Here is a 24,576-nt window from a genome sequence, read left to right on the forward strand (position 1 = left end):
AAAAAACCCTGTAGTCTAGACACACCCATGATGGCACAACTGTATAGTGCAACTGGTGTACCGCAGTATCGCCTCCTGCCATTGGAAGAGGCTGAGTGGGGCAGAAGCTACTTCAGACACAGGGGCAGTGAAGGAATTTGCTGAGTGAGCACTTTTAGGGCTATATCCAAAGCAGCAGGGTATAAGGCTGTCTGCAGGTGCTTCCTGCTGTCTCTATTCTTCCTTTTCCAGACCTAGCTGTAAGGGAAATTCTGAGCCTTATGGTGGGGGTGCCAGCAGAAGGAGAAAGAATTTGGAGCCTGGGATCAGTTTTTTGAGCCTGCAGATAGAGGGGGAGGGAAAGAAGAGGATGCGTTCTGTGCTTGGGAGTGTCATGAGAGAGTCTTCCGAGCTAAGGGTATGGGAATGCTCTGTAGGGAGGTTGCCAGGAAGAGGAGGGGTTCTTTGTGGAAACCTTCTGCCAAGTGTAGCCAGCAGCAGCCATGGCCAGGTTCAATATCTAGGGGCTCCTTTACATTGGTCCAACAGAGAACTGGCTCCAGCCTCCACCCAGTTACCTGGGAAATTTACAGGCCCCCCTGGGCGCCTCCGAGGGGCAATGCATCTCCACTTGCAAGCACAGAGTCTGAGCAGATAAAAAAGCTTTTAATAAAAGGAGGAAAGTAATTGGCATTAATTTGGGAAAACACCACAAACAAGGTTCATAAAAATAAACTATGAGAAAAAGACAAACCCCAAGTAGGTTGGGCAGAATTCTTTTCCTCTCAGGTTCTTACGTCCAGCATCTCTAAAGTCCCTTTCATATACCCAGCCCTTCTCTGCACCCCCCTAACAGTTGCTGCCCTTGGTCAGTACAGCCCCAGAGTTCAGCAGTGCATCTGCAAAGTTCATATCCCAACCTGGTTGGGGAGGAGGAGTTATCTTACTCACTGCGCTAGTTTCTTGTCATGTCTCTCTGCTGCTGCCCAGCTGGCTGCTGATTTTATCTCTCTGCAGCCTTACTGCTGGCCGCTACTTGTGCGTCTATATCACCGCTCTGCTGGCTGCTAGTCGTCATTTGCTGACATAGAATTATAGAGCTGAAAGAGACCTCAGAAGGTCATCAAGTCCAGCCCCCTGCCCAAGGCAGGACCAATCCCAACTAAATCAACCCAGCCAGGGCTTTGTCAAGATGAAACTTAAAAACCTCTAGGGATGGAGATTCCACCACTTCCCTAGGTAACCCATTCCAGTGCTTCACCACCCTCCTAGTGAAATAGTTTTATACAACCTAGACCCACTGTAACTTGAGAGCATTGCTCCTTGTTCTGCCGTCCATCACTACTGTGAACAGCCTTTCTCCAGCCTCTTTGGAACCTCCCTACAGGAGGCTATCAAATCCCCCCTCACTCGTCTCTTCTGCAGACTATACAACCCAAATCGCTCAGCCTCTCCTCATAGGTCATATGCTCCAGCCCCCTAATCATTTTGGTCACCCTCCGCTGGACCCTCTCCAATGCATCCACATCCTTCCTGTAGTTGGGGGCCCAGAACTGGACACAATACTCCAGATGTGGCCTCATCAGAGCCAAATAAAGGGGAATAATCACTTCTCTGGATCTGCTGGCAATGCTCCTCCTAATGCAACTTAATATGCCATTAGCCCTCTTGGCTACAAGGGCACACTGTTGACTAATATCCAGCTTCTCATCCACTGTAATCCCCAGGTCCTTTTCTGCAGAACTGCTACTTAGCCATTCGGTCCCCAGCATGTAACAATGCTTGGGATTCTTCCGTCCCAAGTGCAGGACTCTACACTTGCCCTTGTTGAACCTCATCAGATTTCTTTTGGCCCAATCCTCCAATTTGTCTAGGTCACTCTGGATCCTATCCTTGCCTTCCAGCATATCTACCTCTCCCCCTAGCTTAGTATCATCTGCAAACTTGCTGAGGGTGTAATCCATCCCCTCATCCAGGTCATTAATAAAGATGTTGAACAAAACTGGTCCAGAACCGATCCTTGGGGCATTTCGCTAGAAACCGACCGCCATCCTGACATCAAGCCATTGATCACTACCCGCTGGTCCTGACCTTCTAGCCAGCTTTCTATCCATCTTACAGTCCATTTATCCAATCCATATTCCCTTAACTTTATGGCAAGAATATTGTGGGAGACTACATCAAAAGCTTTGCTAAAGTCAAGGTATTTCACATCCACTGACTTTCCCATATCTACAGAGCCAGTTACCTCATCATAGAAGGTAATAAGATTGGTCAGGCATGACTTGCCCTTTGTGAATCTATGCTGACTATTCCTGATCACTTTCTCCTCTTCCAAGTGCCTCAAAATGGATTCCTTGAGGATCCCCTCCAAGATTTTTCTGGGGATTGAGGTAAGACTGACCAGTCTATAGTTTCCTTGATTGTCCTTCTTCCTTTTTTTAAAGATGGTCACTACATTTGTCTTTTTCCAATCATCCGGGATCTCTTCCGGCCTCCACGACTTTTCAAAGATAATGGCCAAAGGCTCCTCAATGACATTTGCCAACTCCCTCAGTACCCTTAGATGCATTAAATCTGGACCCATGGATCTGTGTATGCTTAGGTTTTCTAAATAGTTCCTAACCTGTTATTTCCCCACTAAGGGCTGTCCACCTTCTTCCCATATTGCATCACCTAATATACTTGTCTGAGTGCTGACCTTGTCTGTGAAGACAAAGGCAAAGAAAGTATTGAGTACTTCCCCACATCATCTATCACTAGGTTACCTCCCTCATCCAGTATGGGGCCCACACCCTCTCTGATCACCCTCTTCTTGCTAACATGCCTGTAGACATCTTTCTTGTTACCCTTCACATCCTTTGTTAGTCACAATTTCAATTATGCTTTTGCATTCCTGATAACTCCCCTGCATTCTCAAGCTATGCATTTATACCTCTCCCTAGTCATCTGTCCAAGTTTCCACTTCTTGTAAGCTTTCTTTTTGTGCTTAAGTTCACCAAGGATTTGCCCAGTAAACCAATCTGGTCTCCTACTATATTTGCTTCTCTTGCTGCACATCGGGATGGTTTCTTCCTGTGCCTTCAATACGGCTTCTTTAAAATACTGCCAGCTGTACTGGACTCCTTTCCCCTTCATGTTAGCATCCCAGGGGATTCTGCCCATCAGGTCTCTGAGGGAGTCAAATTCTGCTTTTCTGAAGTCCAGGGTGTGTATTTTACTACTCTCTTTTCTTCTTTGATCAGGATCCTGAAATCTACCATCTCATGATCACTGCTTCCCAGGTTGTCACCCACCTCTACTTCCCCTATTAGTTCCTCCCAGTTTGTGAGCAGCAGGTCAAGCTGTGCCTGGCCCCTGGTCGGATCCTTCAGCACATGTACCAAGAAGTTACCCCCAACATTATCCGAAATATCCTGGATTGTCTGTGTACTGCTGTATTGGTCTCCTCACAGATGTCAGGGTGATTAAAGTCCCCCATAAGAACCAGGGCCTGCAATCTGGAAGCTTCTCTCAGTTGTCTGAAGAAAGCCTTATCTACCTCATCCACCTGATTCGGCGGCCTGTAGCAGACACCAACCACAACATCACTGCTGTTGTTTGCACCTCTAAACTTAATTCATAGACTCTCAACAAGCTTTTCTCCCTCTATATACAGCAGTTCTGAGCAATCATAGTGCTCTCTTACATACAGTGCAACTCCTCCTCCTTTTCTCCCCCGCCTGTTCTTCCTGAACAGTTTATACCCTTCCATGACAGTGCTCCAGTCATGTGAGTCATCCCACCAAGTCTCTGTTATCCCAATCAAATCATACTTCTTGGCCTGGGCCAGGGCCTCTAATTCTTCCTGTTTTTTTACCCAGGCTTCTTGCATTTGTGTACAAACACGAATCCACCTCTCTCCTGTGATTTCTACATATCAGTCTTTTAGGATACGTCTACACTACAGAGGAAGATCAAAACTGCCACTGTCGATCTTCTAGGGTTTGAATTAGCAGTCTAGTAAAGAAAGCTAATTCTAAGTGATAGGGGCACTCCAGCCAATGCTGGTAACCCTGCTTTTGCTAGGAGTAAGGGAAGTTGAAGGAAGAGTGCTCCTCCTTTGACTTCCTGCAGTGTAGACAGTGCCAAAATCCCAATTAAGCTACTTCGACTTCAGCGATGCAATTAGCATAGCTAAAGTTGTGTATTTTAATTTAACTTTGTCCCGTAGTGAAGACATGCCTTTAGTAATTTTCAGCTCTTTTGCAGGCTGGATAGAAACACCACCCCATCTCAAATGATTTCAGCTCTCAGTGATTTTAGCTCTGAGCAGGTAGGGCAAAATCACAGCTCTGCAACAATTAAAATAAAGTGGAAAACTATTTAGCTCTATTCTCTGAACAGTGAGGAGGACAGATCAAACCAGTCTAGAGATTACTCTTGGGGAGGGTATGCAACCTCTTGAGCAGAATACCTGTCTCCCACCCTTCTTAATCTCACAGGTCTCTGATAGTTGACCCCCAGCTTAACAAGATCCTTTCTGCTAACTATGAACCCCTTCTTTTGGAAAAGATTAAGTACTTGGTTTCTAGGTGTTACAGAGCAACTAAAAAGAAGGAAAGAAAGATTAAAACACGGATAATTGCTTCCCTGGGATTAAGTTTGAAGACTTAGGGTACGTCTACACAGCAACATTATTTTGAAATAACTAATGTTATTTTGAAATAACTTAGTCTGCATCTTCTCAGCAGGCAGTTATTTTGAAATAATGTTGAATCTGCTGAGAAAAGTCAGAAAAAGATACACAAACTACACATTTTTTTTCAAAAGAGGTTTTTCCAAAATTTGGCCCATGTACATGGGGCCAAATTTTGGAAAAAACTCCTCTTTTGGAGCATTCCTTAGTCCTCTCACCAAGAAGAATACAGGGATGCTGAAAGAACACGTCTGTTTTTCCGTGGACGTGGCAGAGCTTTTCCGGGATACCGGAGGTCGAGTCTAGACATAGCCTTATAGTGTAAGGAGGGGTAGTTACATTTGCTCAGTACAGAGAAGTCAAACAACCCCCAAAATAAAGAAAATAATTTGATCGCATCTGACTAAACATTCCCTGTTCTACTCACACATCTGCTATTCCAAGATTTAGTCCTTCACTAGACATTGATATTGCTGAATCTTCCATGCCTGGGTTCCTGGTTTAACTCATGTCTCCCAGGTTCTCCTTTGATCACTAAAATTGGTACAGGAAACTCACTTCTTCAAATTTAAAATCTCACACTCTGCTTCCATGGGCTTTCTTGGCTTCCTGAAAACTCACTTACTGCTTCCCTAGCATTTCTGGGGATTCTCTAGACTCCACTGTCTATGATTTTAACCTTTACAGACAAGGCAATTAGGGTTAGATTTCAAGAGTTAACCATTGTGCAAAGACTTTAATTATTTGAATGGCTAGAATGTCCAGAAAAGAGTATCTCCTGCCCCCCTCATCACAGCACCTCCCAGGATCGCTGAGCATTTTGCAGGATTGTGTCAATGGGCAGCACGCAACCTACAAACATAGTATTGGGGCTGAAGGGTTTGCATCATGAGGGAGAATAAAGGAGGAAGGGAACTGGGCTTTTTGAAAAAGACAAAAAAATCCCTTTATTAGTTCATTGTAAACCTCTCAATGTTCTAAGAAGCCCTGTTAAAAATGTATGGAGACACATTTACATATTTTAAGACATTCACAGATTAAGTAATAGGGAGCTGAGGTGTGGTGAGAAATGCAAAGAGCAACAAATACAAGGAATAAGTTGCCTATGCAGGAGGTGACTGGAACAAAGAAGACACAGAATTTTGAAACACCTGATTTTGGGAGGAAGGAAAGATTGAAGGCCATTGCAAGGAAGCCAGCGTATGGTATTAAGCTAAACCAAAAGGAGGAGGCATGTTGGGTTTGATGGCTTTTTCTTGTTGTTGAAATTTCTTGTGTCCTTAATATTGCTGAGGAAAATGCAGCTCTGATGCAGTCAGTCTTGTTCATAATCTTATCAAACCCATAAAGGAAAGTTAGACAGGCATCTGATCTTTCTGAAGTCTGCATTTTCATAAATATTTCCCATGAGGAGTTTGCGAAATTGAAATTGGTTTGATAACCCTGCTTTGTTCACTGAGCCTTAGATCCCTAGAGAGCAGTGAGAAAAATGAAAAGATTTTAACAGAACGTAATCATAGCAATTCAGCACAATGGCACGGAGACAAAGATAAGATGAAAAATAACGTACTGTTCCCTGTGCTTTCCTTATTCTCTCATTTGTGTGATAATTTTCATGCCTTACCTTTGAAAGATATAATTACAGTAATTGCAATCTGAGTGTTTCTGAGAGTTATATTCTGCAGCACCCATTCCCCTTGACATTTGAGCTTTTTAGCTAATATGAGATCTTTGCCAAGTAAATAGAGGGGGGCTGATTGTGGTGTAAAGGTAGTTTTGTGCCACGCTGACAACCACAAGCTTAAAGCCAGAGAAGAGAGCTTAGAAGAGATAGTGTTGACAGAGGCTTTGCAGGGTGAGGTTAAGGCATAGACACCATAGATACCATAGATATGTGCCAAGAGCTATAGCTCCTGGAGTGACATAATCACCTCAGAATCTGAGATTTTATTAGTCCGAAGAGTAAGTCTTTAGTTCTCCTGGTTGTGAAGAAAAGCTTGCAAATGTGAGCCCAGAGTAAATGACGCAGGGAGGCTCGCCTAAGTCAGCAGAATGCCTGGGACAATAGCTCAGAGAGGACAGAAAAGCATCATAATTTACCTAGAGCTGTGGAGGATTCAATACAGTTCAGGACTGTATGTCTTTCGAAAAATATGCAGTTGCTCAAACAGCAGTTATGGGCTTGATGCAGAGATTTCTGGGTGAGGTTTCTTGGCCTGTGTTATACAGGGGTCAGACTAGAAGGTCACGGCAGTCCCTTCTGATCTTGAAATCCATCAGTATATAATTCATCTCTAGAAGGTGTGAATGTCAAGATTCGCTGCTCTAGGGAGTGCCGCCAACACCACCCCAGTTAAGGTCTCTGGTTTTGGCCATAGTAGCAGCAGACCCTACTTGATCACCAGAGTAGATGCATCTTGGTTGCTGAGGTAAGTATTGGGCAGCTCCCTCCTCCCTCCATGCTGCTGTCTTTACATCTGTGAAAGGGGATGGGGGCCTTGGCACTGCAAGTGAGGGATAGGGTCAGGGTGTGGAGCAGGGCTATATAATACTGTAGCGTGCCTAGGCCCAGGACTACTTTAATGTGGCCCTGAGTGATTCCTATGCAGTTGCTGGCAAAGGGGACTGTGATTGGGAAGGAAAGGGGGCATGATCTGTCTTTGGCCTATTGGTAGCTGCTGTAAATGAGAGCATTTCTCATGTTCTCTGTGGATTGAACTAGAGTCCAGCTAGACCTAGGATCAGGGAAATGCAACAATAATTTTAAATCACCTTTCCATCCCCTGAGCTGCACATTGTCTAGCCCAGGGCACCTAATAACTTCCAGTAACATCATCACATGTCCGGTCCATGGTAAATGAAGAGTGTGAAGGGCAAAATAGCTGGTGCTGCTAGCATCAGTATGCTATAAGTAGATTGGCATAAAATGACAATTGTGGAACTAGAAGTCATTAAATATGAAGGACCCGGCCTTGCATCTTGTGCATAGGCAGACACTTGAAGTCAAGGGGAAGGGCATCACGTGAGAGTTAAAAGTTGCAGGATATGAGCCTATATTTGTACTTTATGCACTGATAAAAGGGATGGGATTTTGTTCTTCTCCTCCTCCTGCAGAAAAAAATGAGTAATAGCCAACTGTATAATGCAATTATATTAATTGCTCTAGGTCTAAAAAACAGTCCCACTCCTTTGGCAAGTCCTTATTATTGTAAATGTTTTACTTTTCCACACTGGGCTGCAATGTTTCCCACCATTCACAATTCAGTCCAGGGGAGCCGACAGTCTCTGTGAGCCTGTAGGCAAAGTGTGTGTGTGAGGGGGGAGGAAGGGTGGGGAGCAGCTGCGCATTCCTGAAAGGGACAGGGCTGAGGGCAGAAAGGGCAGGACTGAGGGCAGCCAGCCCACCGTGTTACCTGGAGCATGGCGTCACCCCCAGCTCTTAGTGCTGCCTGGAGCACATGGCATGGCACTCTGGCAGTAATTTAAGGGGCCTGGGGTTCTGGCTGCCACCGCTGTTACTGTGGCAGAGGCAGCAGCTGGATCCCCCCCAGACCTCTTTGAATCATTAGGCCCCAGGGCAATTGCTCCCTTTTTCCTCCCCTCTCAGCAGGCCTGATTCAGCCAAGGGAATAAAAACATTAAATGAGTGCATGCTTTGTGTGTGTGTGCACGTGCACATATGGGTGTTGTTTGGGAGATGATAGTAGGGAGAAAATAGGGAGAAAATGACTTTGGGTTGGTAAAGATCTACTTCCATCGTCAGAGGAGTAGGATGGACCTAAGTTTGCAAATTCTGTGTTTACTTTCTGCTTCTCCTAAATTATCCTTTGTTTTTTAAAACAGCATATTTTAAAGAAAAGAACTTGCTGATTGCAACGGTGTATTTATGTGTACGGAGATACTGTGTAAAATACCCTATCTTTGAGTCACTGATTTCTCCTCCAATGTGAAACAGAACTCCACGTTCCCAAATTCTTCTCCCACTCAGCATAGAGGTAGTTTATGACCTTTCATTTTATTTAGTTCCATCTCCTTACATCAACTCATGCTGACGTGTAAAATAGCCCAAAGGAAATGAATGATAGTACATTATTGGTAATTCACTCTAGAAAATGGGACATAGACTCCAAAGTCACATAAGTATTTTTGAAAAATGTACCTATATCCCCGATAGCTTTGTGTTGCGATAGTTTAATTTCTTTTATGGGTTCTCTTTATGGTAGCATGAATCTAAGACATTCGGGTATGATTATTCCCTGATCTTTCTTGACCTCATAAGATAAACTGTTGTATGACAAGAAGGTTTCCAGGGCCATCAAATGCACAGTGACTCAACAAATAGTTGTCTGCAAAGGTATTTTTCAATGATAACTCCTCCTGGCTCCTAGCCCTTCTGTACCAGCCACTGGGAACATATGACTTCCTGTTGGTGTTTTAACATTTGAGGGGTTTCATGACTGAGAAGTGTCAGCTGCATAGATTTTGGATGTTGAAATATTGATTTTTTGGTTTTACAACAGAAGTTCTTAAGGGGGGTTGTAAGAAGAGCAGTATCAAGCCAGCTTCACTTCCTTCCTCTATTTCCCTTCCCCAGAAGAATAAATAGCTTCTAATTCATTCAATTACATTTTCAATCCACCTATTCATGATGACATTTCTCTCCAACAAATATAGTTGTTTAAAATTCTAAAAAACTCTCACTCATCATGCAATCTTTACTTATCATTAGAGACATGAAAATTGCCGTGGTTTCAGTTCCCAGGGTTTCATGTGAACCTTTTGCAGTTTTGGCTGCTGAGGTTCATACACCTTATATTTGCTTACAGTTTCAATTTTGAATGCACCAGAAAAATAAGACCAACAAAATGAAAATCAGCTGAAATGGTCAATATTTGCCTAGTTTCAGATAGAAACATGCAAAACAACTGAGTTTGGTCTGCTTGCTGCCTGAAATTATAAATAGGCCATTCAATTGAAACTCAGCCCTGGTTTACACAAACCACAGCCAAGACTCACGTGTAAGTTTATGAACTTTGGTGACTGTTTCGGAGACCCCTGCCTGTGTTTGGTTTTCATAACAACATCTGAACCCTGGTGAGTTTTACTTGCTTGATTTGAGGCTTCATTGCAAAACTTTTACACAATCTACTTCCCATCTAATGTTCCCTCCTTCATCATGGGAAAGAAGCCAGGGCTAAGTGGCGTGAGGTCGGACAAATCCTTTCACTTCTCAGAGAAACTTCTCTCTCTACAGGTAAAAGGAATAACAAGGCTTCCTCACCTTTGAAATTTACATATGAAAAGTGCATCTACAAGCTATATTTTATTATTTCTCTCTGATTGAAATGTGAACCCTTGGCTTCAATAGCTCTGTCTTGTTTTAAATTGGGTCTGACCCAGCAATTCTTGTGCACCCCAAATGCGCACTGTAGGGGTGTGTCTAGACTACGTGCCTCCGTCGATGGAGGCATGTAGATTAGCCAGATCAGCAGAGGGAAATGAAGCCGCGATTAAAATAATCGCGGCTTCATTTAAATTTAAATGGCTGCCCCGCTCTGCCGATCAGCTGTTTGTCGGCAGATCGGGGCAGTCTGGACGCGACGCACCGACAAAGAAGCCTTTTTTGATCGGCACAGGTATGCCTCGTGAAACCAGGTTTACCTGTGCCGATCAAGAAAGGCTTCTTTGTCGGTGCGTCGCGTCCAGACTGCCCCGATCTGCCGACAAACAGCTGATCGGCAGAGTGGGGCAGCCATTTAAATTTAAATGAAGCCGCGATTATTTTAATCGTGGCTTCATTTCCCTCTGCTGATCTGGCTAATCTACATGCCTCCATCGACGGAGGCATGTAGTTTAGACGTACCCTAGGAAAGCACCATCTGGCCTTTCATAATCTACTATATATTTGAGAGAAATATATTTTCCTGAGACCCAGGCAATGCCAGGTATGTCTTCTAGTTTAAAGTTGTTTTTCTTACTGAAAGCACATGCCTTAGCCTATTTTACTTGGTGCAGAGATCCTTGTCATTGAAGTTAATTACCATTTTTGTAAATGTCCATCCCTCAAAAAAAAAAAAAAAAAAAAACCAAAAACCTGACCATCCTATCCATTTTTGGCCCCCTGTCTTCTGTTCCTAATTTTGCACAAAAGCGTGAGTGACTTTCTGCTGAATTACATCATGTTGCAAATGGCTTTCATCCAGGACCCTTTTTGCGTGGCTGATACATTCGACTTTTCAGTCTATTCACCTGAAATAAAAGAGTAAGCTTGTCTTAATAAAGCTGTCACAGCTTATTTGATTATTCAGAGTTTGTTCGTTGGCCTAGTGTACCAGGAGCTTTTTGCTAGTCAATATAATTTCAAATATATATCTGTCTGCAGGATGCTACTCAAAGTTGTGAAGTACGTTTCTTAAAACAGACCTTTACATTTAAGTAAATCTGCCTTCATCTTGGAAATACCTGTAGGCCATCCTCCATGTTGCATGGTTCAAGGGCCCTATGCCGTGTCCCGGATACAGAAGGGCAACCCCTGGCTCTGCTCCCTCACAGGTACTCAGGGGAATTTAATGACAGGTCTATGTCAAGTCTTTTGGGTGCAGGTTAGGAAGTGTCATGATAGAAGCTACTTGTGAGAGTTGCATGCTACTTGTGAGAATTGCATGTTCTCAAAGCAATGAGAACTTCACACTCAGAACCAGGCCATATTCCCCAGATCTTTGTGCGGAGAAGACACTGTGCACATGAACTCAATCCAGGCAGAAGGACCCAGTTGAAAGTTACTCTAAAGTTGGAAATTTGGTTTCAGGGATATGCTCACTCTGCAACTCAACCCGGGAGAGAATCTGCTGAAAAGTTGATAGAGATTGTGGCTGCTTGGCTATTCTGTGGCTCCATTCCGTGCTCTTCATCTCCATGTAGCGACAGCAGTCAGCGGAGGATCACACAGCAGTGAATCTCCGACCAGTCATGCTGCCCCTGGAGCCACTTGGGAGATCACATAGATTCCATGTCGGTGGTCCTGTTTCTAATGGATTTCCGAGAACAGGAAGATGGAGACAAGACACTCCTGGTTTGTTTGTTTATAAAGGTGACAAGCACTGCCCTCTTCCATTCTATTTTCCATAGAATTTGGGTGAAACTCTATGAAGACAACCTAGCTGAGTTTTTTAGAAAGGACCCCCATTCATTTGGTCCACTTGTGCATATGCCTGATGATATGGTCTTTGATTACATGACCACATACTGCTTTTCCATAGGTCTCCTGCCTCATTCACTGTGCATGATGGACCTGCTCTGAGAATGAATCAAGAAGGAAGGCTTAGGCTCCACGATCCCTGCCGCATTTGATGCAGAACTTGGAAAGTGTGTAGTAAAGTGGATTGCAGCAAGAAAAATGATGGTCTCATGGTTGTAGAGCCAAAAACTGCACTAGAAACCTGGATTCTATCCATGCCTGTGTCACAGATTTCCCATGTGGTACTGAGCAAGCCACTTACACCTGTCTTTTCACATGTGATCATGGATAATCTGTTCCTTATTTTTCTGAGTGCCAACTTGAGATCCTGGGGTCTGATTTGTAGAAGTGCTCAGTGCTGTCAGCCTCACCTGTAGTCAATGAGAGCTGCACTTTGAATATAGAAAGTGTCAAGAATTCTGAATAAGCAGATCCTAGGTGTCCCAAAGTGGGTTCTCAAAATCAGTAGATCTTTTGGTCTGAATCTTTCTGCTCTAGTTCCCCAACTGTAAAATGGGGATAATAACATTCCCTCATCTCACAGGGGTGTTTTGAAAAATAAATGAATGGCTGTGAAGCACTCAGATACTGTGGCTATGAGCGCCATAGAGAAACCAGTGAGGAAAATAATAGTTGTGCATTCAGAGGAGTAAATAAGGCTTGGGACCACTTGTTAAACAATGAGGATAAAATAAAATATTGACTAGCCTTTGCTAAATGAGAACTGTCTATCCTGCGCAATGAATGAGGCAAGGGTCCTGTGGAAAAAGTAGTATGCGATCATGTAAATTAAAGAATGTATCATTCAAAACGCAGGGGAGGGGAAAATTAAAGTTAAGGATTTTGTAACTTTTGAGTGCTTAATTTGGTAACATTAAAAGTGTTCTTTTAATAGGGTTTTTTAATGTGTGTAATTCCCTACATTTTTTAAAAAGAAAACTGAAAAAACAGAATTTCCATCATGTTCACATGCACATGGGTCATCAGCAGGGATGGAACCTTTAGATCTACCAAAAAGCCCTCTACCACTTGGTTATGGAATAGCTGGTTGTAACAGTAAGTTGTCTATGAGGACTAGCACTACAGAGGTATGAGGCACTTTGGCAGGGAGTTTCACAGGTACTTGTTGAAAGTACAGGAATGCTGAGACTCACCAGTCTTGGGTTTTATTCCACACTCTGGAGGGGAGTGTGCTCCTGTGGGCACAGATTTTTTGCCCATTCCCCTCCAAGTGTGATACCTTCTACCTTATCTTCTCCTACCTGTCCCTGTCATAGGCCTATCTTCAGTGCCATTCTCCTCAGCTAACTCATCCCAGTCTCCACTCCTCATGTTTGTCATCACAGTCCCAGTTTTTTTGGCCAGAAATCCTATGGACTCCCTCTCCCAGTCTCAAACCCCTCCCTCTATTTCCAGTTCCAGTCTTCTAAAGCAGCAGATCCCAATCTGCCCTTTACCCTGATTCCCAGTCCCAGTTTCCCTCTCCCCCAAATTAGCCCTAAATTAGAATGTGCCAGGCAGTTTCAAAAGCCAGCTGAAGACTAAAAGGGGACTGTTTCCTATTGCTTAAATACACTTTCCCCTAGGGAGGGAATTATTTGTTTTGCATTCCTCCCCCACCCCCGCTTCCATGGAAAAATACTAGGTTCAGATTGGATTCCAGAATCTGGTGGTATGGTCACATGTTTTTCTAGTACCAACTACAGCTTGGGCTTACAGGACAAACAAGACTGTTTACCAGTCATTGAACTGATCACCAAGCCATTAGGATTCCTGGGCACCAGTACTGGCTCTCATTAGCAAATTTAGGATTATAAACACACTTAATATTTCTAACTTCACTCACAAGAATGATACATGCACCAAAATAGAATATGTACATTCAGCAAATTGTAACATTAAAATTGACAGGTTGCATGAGATATTTTGTTTAAAGCATCTTCCAGTTATGCATATTCATATTCACAAGCCAATTTTCATGAAGCATAGGGGGACTGACACAAGCCCATTCTCAGAAACAACTCAGCAATTTTTGTTGAAACTTTCAAAAATGTTTCAGCCTAAGGTAGACGTGTGGTGTGGAAATGAAACAGTTAAGGTTTGGCAACTGAAAACAGAGTCTTAAACTGCAATGTGTGAGGTTACTGTAAGAATAAACAGTGCTACCATCCCTGCCTATAAGTCACCCATTCTACACAGACTCCTTTGTGTGATTTAATTCCATTTAGCAGTCTAGACTAGTCTCCTCCTCTGCACTGAGCAACCCAATTTAAGGAGCACCAAACTCTCCGGATATATATAATAGAAAAATTAAGTGCTAAAGGAAATGGCATTGGTAAGCAGGGTGCATAGCACAGAGACCTATTTTTTCTTTGCATGCTCAGACAGGTCCCATACATTCTATCTAATACACCTACATCTTTTTTCCTTTCTATTACAGAACAAATAAATTTTAAAAACCTCATAATGTTGCTGTGTCATGTGATTGTAGCCCAATCGATTGCCACCTTCTAAAAATGACTCATTGTTTTGATCTGTAACATAAAACACAAGAGCACAGTGAAAGTCTAGCACAGCCTTTTAGAATAACTCGAGATGTATTTTTCCATTTGTGGTTTCATTTTTCAAAAATCTTCCTCCACTACACAAAGCACAGTTTACAGTGAAGAGCAGACACTATGCGCAACAGCTGGGGTAAAAGAAGCAGCTCCCATAACTCTCCTTCTTAATCATCATGTATAATTTTGGGGTCCACATCAAAATCCCACTCTTAATGCTAGAATAGTAAGTGTCCAATGCTATAAACATTTACGTGTGCATATAAGCATTTCCATTTACTTCTGTGACATTACCTGTGTGCTTAGTGGCTAGCTATCTAGGTAAAAATTTGTAGAATCAGAGCTATTTATTATGTTTTATATTTTGTGATCAATATATTCGTGACAATTGTATATGAGAGTTATGCTTTTTTGGTTATCCAAACAATGTGCAGAAATTGTCCATTTGGAACAATCTCTCCTGCTTTCATATTAGACTGAAAATGTTCTTTTTACATCCAATGGTTTTGCAAAAACATTTTCTTGGTTGCAACTTTTTATTAGATTAGCTTAAAGTCTGGGATTCCACCCTGCTCAGTATTTTCTGCTCTGCGGGCCTTTGAATCCATTAATAACACTGAGTTTCTGTAAAAAACACATCCTTCAAGATGCTTTCTTTCAGCAGGAATATTGAATTTGAAAGCAGCAGGCCTGTATGACATGGATCTAACGAAATATAGGACAAAAATTCTATTTGTTTGTCTTTGTAGTCAAACAATTCTAAAAAATATATATGCTTCCTTGGCTGAAGATAAGAAGAAACTTTTAATTCCTTTTAATGGCTACAATAATTTTTTGAGGTAAAATAAACATATAAATGTGTTTTTTCAATGTGAAGATTGTATGGTACAGAGGGAAAACAGCACTTGACAGATGAAGCAACGTTACAGAATTAATCAATATGTTATAGCGCTTCAAAGAATAAAAGTTACAATAGAGTTGAAAAGTCCATTTATTCAGTTTTTCAAAGCCGCTAGAGTTAACTATAATATGAGTGCAGGCTGACATCTCAAATAGTACTGAAGAATTCCTGTTTTTTTAATTGTTCAAAGCTTTTTCTTGCCTGACTGGCCCATCATGACCCCACACATGCTACCTGTCCACTTCAATCTATGAAGAAGATTCTTACCTGAGCTACACAATGAGGCACGTCGCCCTGGAAATTACTGTTGATAGGCTTTCTATTCTGTATGAGAAGCAGAAGATTAATAATTTCTGGTTCACCTATTAAATATTTATTTCCTACATCTTTTTATCTTTTCCTTCATAGATATAGCCTCTACTGTTGAAATGGCTTGGCCTATGTTAAGGACTTTTTCAAGAAATCCACTTATAATAAAATATTGTTTCCTGTGGTAAGTTCTCCTGAAGCTCACGACAGAGCACCTCTTTTCAATTGCCACTGGTGTACATACAGAGCTGACTAATTAGACACTACCTGGAAATATTTTGCCTGAATCTATTAAAGCACAGTCTGAGTTTCTCCGCTAGCTGTCTCAGAAATGCTTCTCCTGATTTGAAGTGTAGGTTGTTGATTGCCATTACATGGGTCTAAAATAATGAAATCGACCTTTTGTACTCAAAGGCCACTCACACTGATCATCTTTTCTTGCTTTATACATAGACCATGTGTTTTATCCAGGCAGTATTCAGAAAAGCTTTTTATATGAGGCAGAGGCTTGCACATACATCCTCAAGGTGATTTTTGTGATTGATTAAAAAGGGAGCTGATCAGGAGAGTGGAAGATTAAAGGAGAAGCACAAATTTTGATTGAAATATGTTTTACATACAGATATTATCTGTGTTTCTCGACCATTGGCTATGATACTAAAAATTGAACCAGTGAACATTTCTCCATTGCTGTAAAAATTGTATAAAGCAGAATTCATGCTTGCAGAATGTTCTTGCTCCTAGCACTTTGGTCTTCTCTTAGCTGTTGGTCCAGGATATCAGTTTGCACTTTTCCTTACTTTAAAGATTTCCCAAATGATCTGGTTACAACCACTGTTCACCTCCACCCACACCCACACCAGACCCATACAATCTCTCTGTTATCACCACTTGGTTTATATGTACACACATTCTTTTAATCTATCCAGCCACGGTTCTCGCCATGCCCTTCACTGTAATATCTAAGGGTATGTCTACACTACCACCCTAGTTCGAACTAGGGTGGTAATGTAGGCAACCGGAGTTGCAAATGAAGCCCGGGATTTGAATTTCCTGGGCTTCATTTGCATAAAGCCGGGCGCCACCATTTTAAAATGTCCGCTAGTACGGACTCCGTGCCACGCGGCTACACGCGGCACGGACTAGGTAGTTTGGACTAGGCTTCTCCTCGTGAAATGTGAAACTACCGTTACTCCTCGTGAAACATGAAATGAGGAGTAATGGTAGTTCGGACTAGGAAGCCTAGTCCGAACTACCTAGTCAGTGCTGCGTGTAGCCGCGTGGCACGGAGTCCGCACTAGCGGATATTTAAAAATGGTGGCACCCGGCTTTATGCAAATGAAGCCCAGGAAATTCAAATCCCGGGCTTCATTTGCAACTCCGGTTGCCTATATTACCACCCTAGTTCGAACTAGGGTGGTAGTGTAGGCATACCCTAAGCGCCTTGTTAATCTCTGCTTCTGCCTCCCTGTTTATCTAAGCATCAACCACGCAGGGGACTAACTTCCTTTCTTTAGCTCTGCAGTCCCTGTTGTTTAGCTTGGGTAAGTTCCTTGGTATTGTTTGAGTGGATGAATAGACAAGCACTTCTGACTCATATACTTTGAAATTCACTCGCCGTGAATATTTGCATCAGGAAATTGGATAACTTGAAGTCAACACAAAAGCCATTCTGGGCAGAGACTGGCTTGTTTTACTTGTTTTTATAATGTCTAGCAATGGGCCCTGATATTGTTTGGACATGCTCTCATACCAATAGTTAGAGTTACCAAATTTCTAGTCACATAAAACTGAACACCTTTCTCCTGCTTCTGCCCTGCCTCTTCTTTGAGGCTCTGCCCCTTCTCCAAGGCCCTCCCCTATTCCCTCCTGTTCATGCCATTCCACCTTTCTCCATCTCTCACTCTCTCCAACTTTACTCACACATTTTCCTTGGACTGGCTCAGGGGAGTCGGGTATGGGCTCTGGGGTGGGGCCAGAAATAAATAATTCAGGGGGTGGGAGGAGGCTCTGGGCTGAGGCAGTGGGATGGGATGCAAGAGGAGATGAGGGCTCCAGCTGGGCGTGTGGGCTTCTGGAGTGGGCCCTACATTAGAGATACTTTTGAGAAAATTTTCCTCCACTGCTAATATTGATTCAGTATAATAGTTGGAGGTGAGGCTGAGAGGGACTTTCCTTGTGTTTGTACAGCCTGGCCCATGACTGGAGCTTCTAGGAGCTATATATTATAAATAAGTGATAATAAGTAAATTGATCTGTTGCTGCTAACAAAGTTTTAAGCAAATATCCCTGCTGAGAATAGGCCTAATTAATGTAGCACTGAAAATGATGCTAGGCCTTGTTCAGATGAAACAGCATTAGCCACAATGGAAATCTTCCTTTGTGTGTGTGTGCGGGGGGGGGGGGAGAGGGGAAGGAAGCAGGGGGAGGCCCCAGAGCCACAGTGAAGTCAGAGACCCTGTCTTCTTCTCTCTCTAGTATCTAGAATGTCAGTTCCTGCTGATTCACAGTAAGATGAAACAAAGGAACTTTGAAGCACGAGATGAAAAAGTTTAGGTTTTCTCCCAGACTGCCATGCAATTACCCCTTTCCTCTGAAAGGATCCTTCTTTGTGTCCTTGTGTCCATTTTTACTTTCTCCCTTTCTGTGAGTGCTTTGTCAAAGCTACTTCTCTCTGTGTTAATACAGTCTCTTTCCTAATTAGCCTCTTCACATATGTACAGCAGGTGTTCTGCAACCAATGCTGATACTAATTATTAAGTAGAAGTGTTATTTTCTACTTTTTGCCATTGTCCAGTGTGCCACCTTCACAAATAAGATACTAGCAGAGATAATATATCAGTACTAGAAAAGCTGTTTCCCTGGGAAAGCTGTAGCAGCCCCTTCAACACCTTCATAAGGTATTTTATTACCCCTTTGTGTATTTCAGCCTGTGCATTAATCATTACCTAGAGGCAAGGAGAAAATTGTTAAGAGTCTCTCGAGGTGAAGGCTGTGTCTAAAGCTGCTGAGGGCTCTGTGGTGTATTTTAGTGGTTTTGGAGCTGAATTAACCTGAATTATCTTTTTTCAGCATGACCAACTGTAGGCAGCCTGCAGAAACCACTTTCCTGCCTGAGAAAGAAGTGGTTTCTGCAGGCAGAAACCTGCCTTATGTATTTCCTACCAGATCAAAGCGGGAACAGTTATTGGGGTCAATTGTCATCTCTATGGCAATAAAGCAAAAGTTGCCATAGGATTAGGAGTCCTTGATTTAGGTCATATGTGGACCCTGCAGACTTTTTACTAAAAATCTATGACATTTTACTGCAATATTGATTTACAAAACAAGAGTACTGATCTGACAGAAAAAGTTTTCCGTGTGATTATCCCAAAATGGCATTTATTCAGAATTGTGCATTTGCGAGCACACACTTAATGTGTGTGATTGTATGTGAAATCAGGTACTTGCACAAGCAAATGAACTAGACAAGCAAAAAGAAAGGCATACAAACTGAAAGCTCAGGTAGGCTTGTAATTCTGTGTGCAAGAAACCAGTTATGGATCTAAATGCCCATTTAAGCTCACTTTTACCCAATTTGCTTGCACATTGTAGTAGCAGCAAACAAAATAAAGGACACAATCGTGTGTGGCTAGCTTAGGAAACCAGACTCTCATTGTATTTATGAGAAAAGCATTCATCAACATTGTAGGAAGAAAGAAAAGCTCTGAAATAATTTACCTATAGAAACAGCAACTAACCTAATGTCACTGATAGCTTGAGGGATCAGATCTCACAGCTTAATAAGCCAACACACTGGCTGTTTGATTGACAAGACAAAACTAAAACAAACAAATAAAAAAAAATCCTAGCATGGGGCAGCCACAGAGATTGAATGGTTTCGTAGGGCTGCATTCAACTGTTTGCCTTCCATTTCTCTCCAAACTGTCTGCTAATGTAACTACCAAAAACACCATTCAGATGACATCAACTGGATGGACCATTATATTCAACACCCAACTGACATAAAAAAGCTAAGTACCGGACATTTCCAGCCCACCCAATTATCCTCATTAGCACTGGCACTACAATTGATAGGTACTTTCCCCTTCCCCCCTTTTCCTACTTTTTCTGTTATAAACTGCAAGGTTCTCTCTTTTTTCTCCACTCTGCTCATCTGAAGAAGTGGGTTTTGCCCGCATAAGCTCATGATGCTATATATATATATATATTTGTTAGTCCCTGCAGGACTACTCATTTTTAAAGGTACAGACTAGCACTGCTCCCCCTCTGAGACCAATCAGATGAGTCCCCTTTAGGGGGAAAAATTCTCTTCCAACCTCAGCCCCATTGTGCACTGCCACAAAAGAACAAACAGAAAACCTTCCAAAACAGAGATGGTGATATTGTAATAAAGAGAGGGAAAATACCACAACCAATGATAGCTCCATAATATCCTACCTCCTTCATCATCTCATCAATCAGAACTGAAAACTCTTTGGTTGGGAACCAGGTTTGGGCATGTCTACACTGAAATAACTCCCCTTATTTCAAAATAACAAGGCGCGCATCCGCACTACTAAGCCTGTTATTGAAAATAATGAGCTTGTTATTTTGAAATAATAAATTCTGCTTGTGAAGAGGAATAATCTTATTTCAAAATAGTTATTTTGGGAATTATTGTTTAAAAATAACTGATTTTGAAATAACCTGGTAGTGTAGACATAGCCTTTGAGATGAGACTAATAAGACCAGGACTTTTGAGCTTGGAAAAGAGACAAGTGGAGACATGAGAGACGGTTATAAAATAATGATTAGTATGGAGAAAGTAAATAAGGAAGTGTTTTTATTCCTTCTCAAATTAATTGGCAGCAGATTTAAAACAAACAAAAGGAAGTATTATATAGGAACATAAGAATGGCCATACTGCTCATACAAAAGGTCTATCTAGTCCAGTATCCTCTCTTTCAGCTGTAGCCAATGTCAGGTGCCCCAGAGGGAACGAGCAGAACAGGTAACTGTCAAGTGATCCTTCCCCTGTTGCCCATTCCCAGCTTCTGACAAACAGAGGCTAGGGACACCATTCTTGTCCATTCTGGCTAATTGATGGACCTATCTGCCCGGAAATTATCTAGTTATTTTTTGAATCCTGTTATAATCTGGGCCTTTACAACATCCTCTGGCAAGGAATTCACAGGTTGATTGTGTGTTACATGAAGAAATACTTCCTTTGTTTGTTTGCTTTAAACCTGCTGCCTATTAATTTCATTGTATGATCCCTAGTTCTTGTGTTATGAGAAATAAATAACATTTCCTTATTTGCTTTCTTCAAGCTGAAAAATCCCACTTTTATTACTCTTTCCTCATATGGCAGCTGTTTCATGCCCGTAATGATTTTTTTTGTCCTTTTCTGTACCTTTTCCAATTCCAAGATATCTCTTTGGAGACTGGGCAATCATATCTGCATGTAGTATTCAAGATGTAGGCATACCGTGGTACTATTTAGAAACAATAGGATAATTTCTGTCTTATTATCTGATTTCCAACATTATTTTTGCTTTTCTGATTGCCACTTCATATTGAGTGGATGTTTTCAGAGAACTATCCACAATGACTCCAAGATCTCTCTCTTGAGTGGAAGCAGCTAATTTAGACCCCATCATTTAATATGTATTATTGGGACTGTGTTTTCCAATGTGCATTACTTTGCATTTGTCCACATTGAAGTTCCTCTGCCATTTTACTGTCCAATCTCCTAGTTTTGTGAGACACCTTTATAGCTCTTTGCACTCTACTTTGAATTTAACAACTTTGATTAGTTTTGTATTGTGGTGTATGAAGGCACGGACTCCGGCTGGTGCAAGCACGAAATCATTTTATTGCAAGATTACAACTATCTTTATACCCTCTCAACTTCCCAAAAGTCCACATCCTGCTTTTCCCAAACTGTGCTTTTTCACAGTCCCAACACAGCATTCTCGAAGGTCGTTGACTAGGGCAGATGTTGTTATTTTTGGCTCAGGACTCTTGATTACGCGCGTTCCCGCTGACTCTCGGATCGTCCTCCAAGGTCTGCAGCTTTTCTTGGTTTTGTCCTTGGGATGCCCTGTCACGCAGCCAAAGCACTATACTTGTTGATTCTCTACATTGTATCATCTACAATTTTGCCACCTCACTTTTACCCCTTTTTCTAGAGCATTTATGAGTATGTTGGCTAGGACTAGTCCCTGTACAGACCCGTAGGAAACACCACTAATTACCACTCTCCATTCTGAAAACTGACCGTTTATTCCTGCCCTTTGCTTCCTATCATTTAACCCACTGGTTTTCAATCTTCTTTCCTCATCACCCAGCTGAAGAAAATTGTTGATGCCTGTGGCCCAACATAATTATATCTTTTGACTAGAGTGTTGTGCCTGTTCTGGCACTGCAGACTGCATTGTGCCCTGGAAGTGGCAAGCAGCAGGTCTGGTTCACAGGCGGAGGTGCACAAGTTGCTCTGTGTGCTGCTTTCACCCATAGGTTCCAGTCCCCAGAGCCAATGCCCAGGGTGGAGACAGTGCAGGGAACCCCATCCAACCTCACCCAGGAGCTGGACCAGCTGTTGGCCACTTTTGGGGCACAGTGGGGTCTGCAGTGTCAAGACAGGGAGGAAGCCTGCCGTAGCACCCCTGCTGGTCACCCTGTCATCCTACAGCAGGTGCAGGTAAGATCCAGCCCACCAAGCCTTTTGATCTAGCCTGCGCCCCGCCCTGCAGCAGGGAGTAGCTTGGATGAAAGTGTCAAGCTGCTCTGCATTGCTTTCTGCACCACTGAGAGGGAGAGGCTTCAGTGCACTCTCCCCACTTCCAGCAAAATCTCTCAATTCCTATTGACCAGAAACTGGCCAATGGGAGCTGAGAAATTTTGCTGGGGATGGGGGCAATGCATGAAGCCTCTCCCCCTGCTCCCCTCCCATTCCCTGCAGCACACACAGCCACATGCACACAGCCAGCCCCAAAACCAGCCTGAGAGTGTTGTTGGCCAGGAACTGCTTAGGTAAGCACCTCCTGGCTGGAGCCTGCCTCTGGCACCCCAGCCCCTCCCCCCAGCTCCTTCCTAAACCTTGCACCCCTCCCAATCCTTCCCCAGGGTAGAATCCTCCCCTGCACCCATACCCCTACTGGACCCTGCACCCCAATTCCTTCCCGAGGTCACAATCAAACCCTCTGTTCCCTCCTCCCACCCGCCCCAGGTCACAAGTCTCCCCCAGACCTTCCACTCCCCTCCTACACCTCGCCCCCAGGCCAGAATGTTTTCCTGCAACCATAAACCATCCTAGACCCTGCACCGCAATCGCCTGCCCCAGGTCACAACCTCCCCTTTCACGCAAACTCACTCTCAGATCCCACACACTCTCCTGCACCACAGCCCCATATCCCAAGCTCCCTTCTAGCCCAAAGGGTATGTCTAGACTACATGGCTCTGTCGCCAGAGCCATGTAGATTAGTTTACTAGACATTCCTAAAGGAAGCGGCATTAAAATGGCTGCCGCGCTGAGCCGATCAGCTGTTTGTCGGCTCAGCGCACTAGTCTGGAAGCTCCGCAGTCAACATCAAAGGCATTTGTTGACCGCCCCTGTAAACCTCATCCCACAAGGTTTCAACACCAAGAAACATGGCACAGTAGCTGTCAGACCCCACATCGCAGCCATGATAGCCCAGGGGTGAGGGGGAGGGTATAGTGTTTGGGACAACAGCCTGGGGACCTATACTAACACCGGGGCTCCCAGCTGGGTGTATGTGCCAGTGGGCTCTTGGGAGCTCCCCCCCACCAGGCTCTTGGAGAGCTGGAGCGCAATGCCCAACTGCCTAGAGTCCGGCTGCCCCCATGGAGACTCACCCCCTCCCCAGTGGCTGCGCTTACTGTGCCTTCCAGAGCACCTGCAAGCTGCGTGGGAGGAGCCGCTGCACTGACCTGTTTGCTCCTTCCCTTTGGGCAGATGGGAAGGCAGCCCTAGGCTCTGCAGGTGCGGTTGGGGCAGTGAGCAGCACAGGCAGGACCGCATGGGGAAGAGGTTGGGAAAGTGCCCCCCTCCCCTCCCACACTGCTGTTTCCCCCACCTCAGAAGGCTGCAGTGCCCCGAAGCACCGTGTGCAGACTGCACTACCTGCACCTTACTGCACCTCACGCGGGGCGAGCAGGCACCCCTATGCCTCCCTTTCCCTCCTCCCTTTCCAGAATGCTGCCTCCCCTCAAAGCCTCTAGCCTCCTTGCCCTGCCTTCAGGCTTCCTCCCCTCAAAGCCTCCAGCCCAGCCTCAGCCCTGCCTGATGGCTGGAGGGGAGGGGACAGGCCAGAGCTGCCATACCTTGTCCTGGCCCTCCCCAGGGGCTGCTGACCTCCAGAGAGAGGGGGGTTGGTGAGCATAGCAAGCAGTAGGCACAGCCCCCCAGTAATTCTAAATGTGCAGATCAGGGGCATTAGTGATACTTTAGGAACTCAATGGCTAAGTACTCAAACCTATGACCTGTGATTGGTTTTTATTTTTCCTGTAAGCTCAAACTGTGGTTGGCCCTAGAAAGACATGTGACCATGCCACCTGGTACTGGAATCTATCTTGAACATGGAACTCTTGCATGAGGGTAGGGAGACCGAACAAAGAGTTAACACCCTGCGGCAAAGTCTATTTAAGGAAAGGAAAGCAATCAGTCAGGTCTTTGTCTTGAGCTGGCTTGAGAAAGTGTTTCCCCACCTCAACAGGATCCACATGAAGAGATCTAGAAACAAAGAACTGTAGAGAAAGGGTGAAGGTAAAGGTGGTGGGTTCAGATCAGAAAAAGATTAACTGTGGCTTGATATAAGAACAGCTGATTAGGGTAAGAATTTGCATGTAACAAGATTCTTAGTGTATTTGAATTAGCTGGCATGTTTTGTTTGTTTTAGCTTAGTAACAT

This window comes from Pelodiscus sinensis, chromosome 1 (genome assembly GCF_052426305.1).
Source record: "Pelodiscus sinensis isolate ZL-2025 chromosome 1, ASM5242630v1, whole genome shotgun sequence".
NCBI lineage: Eukaryota > Metazoa > Chordata > Testudines > Trionychidae > Pelodiscus > Pelodiscus sinensis.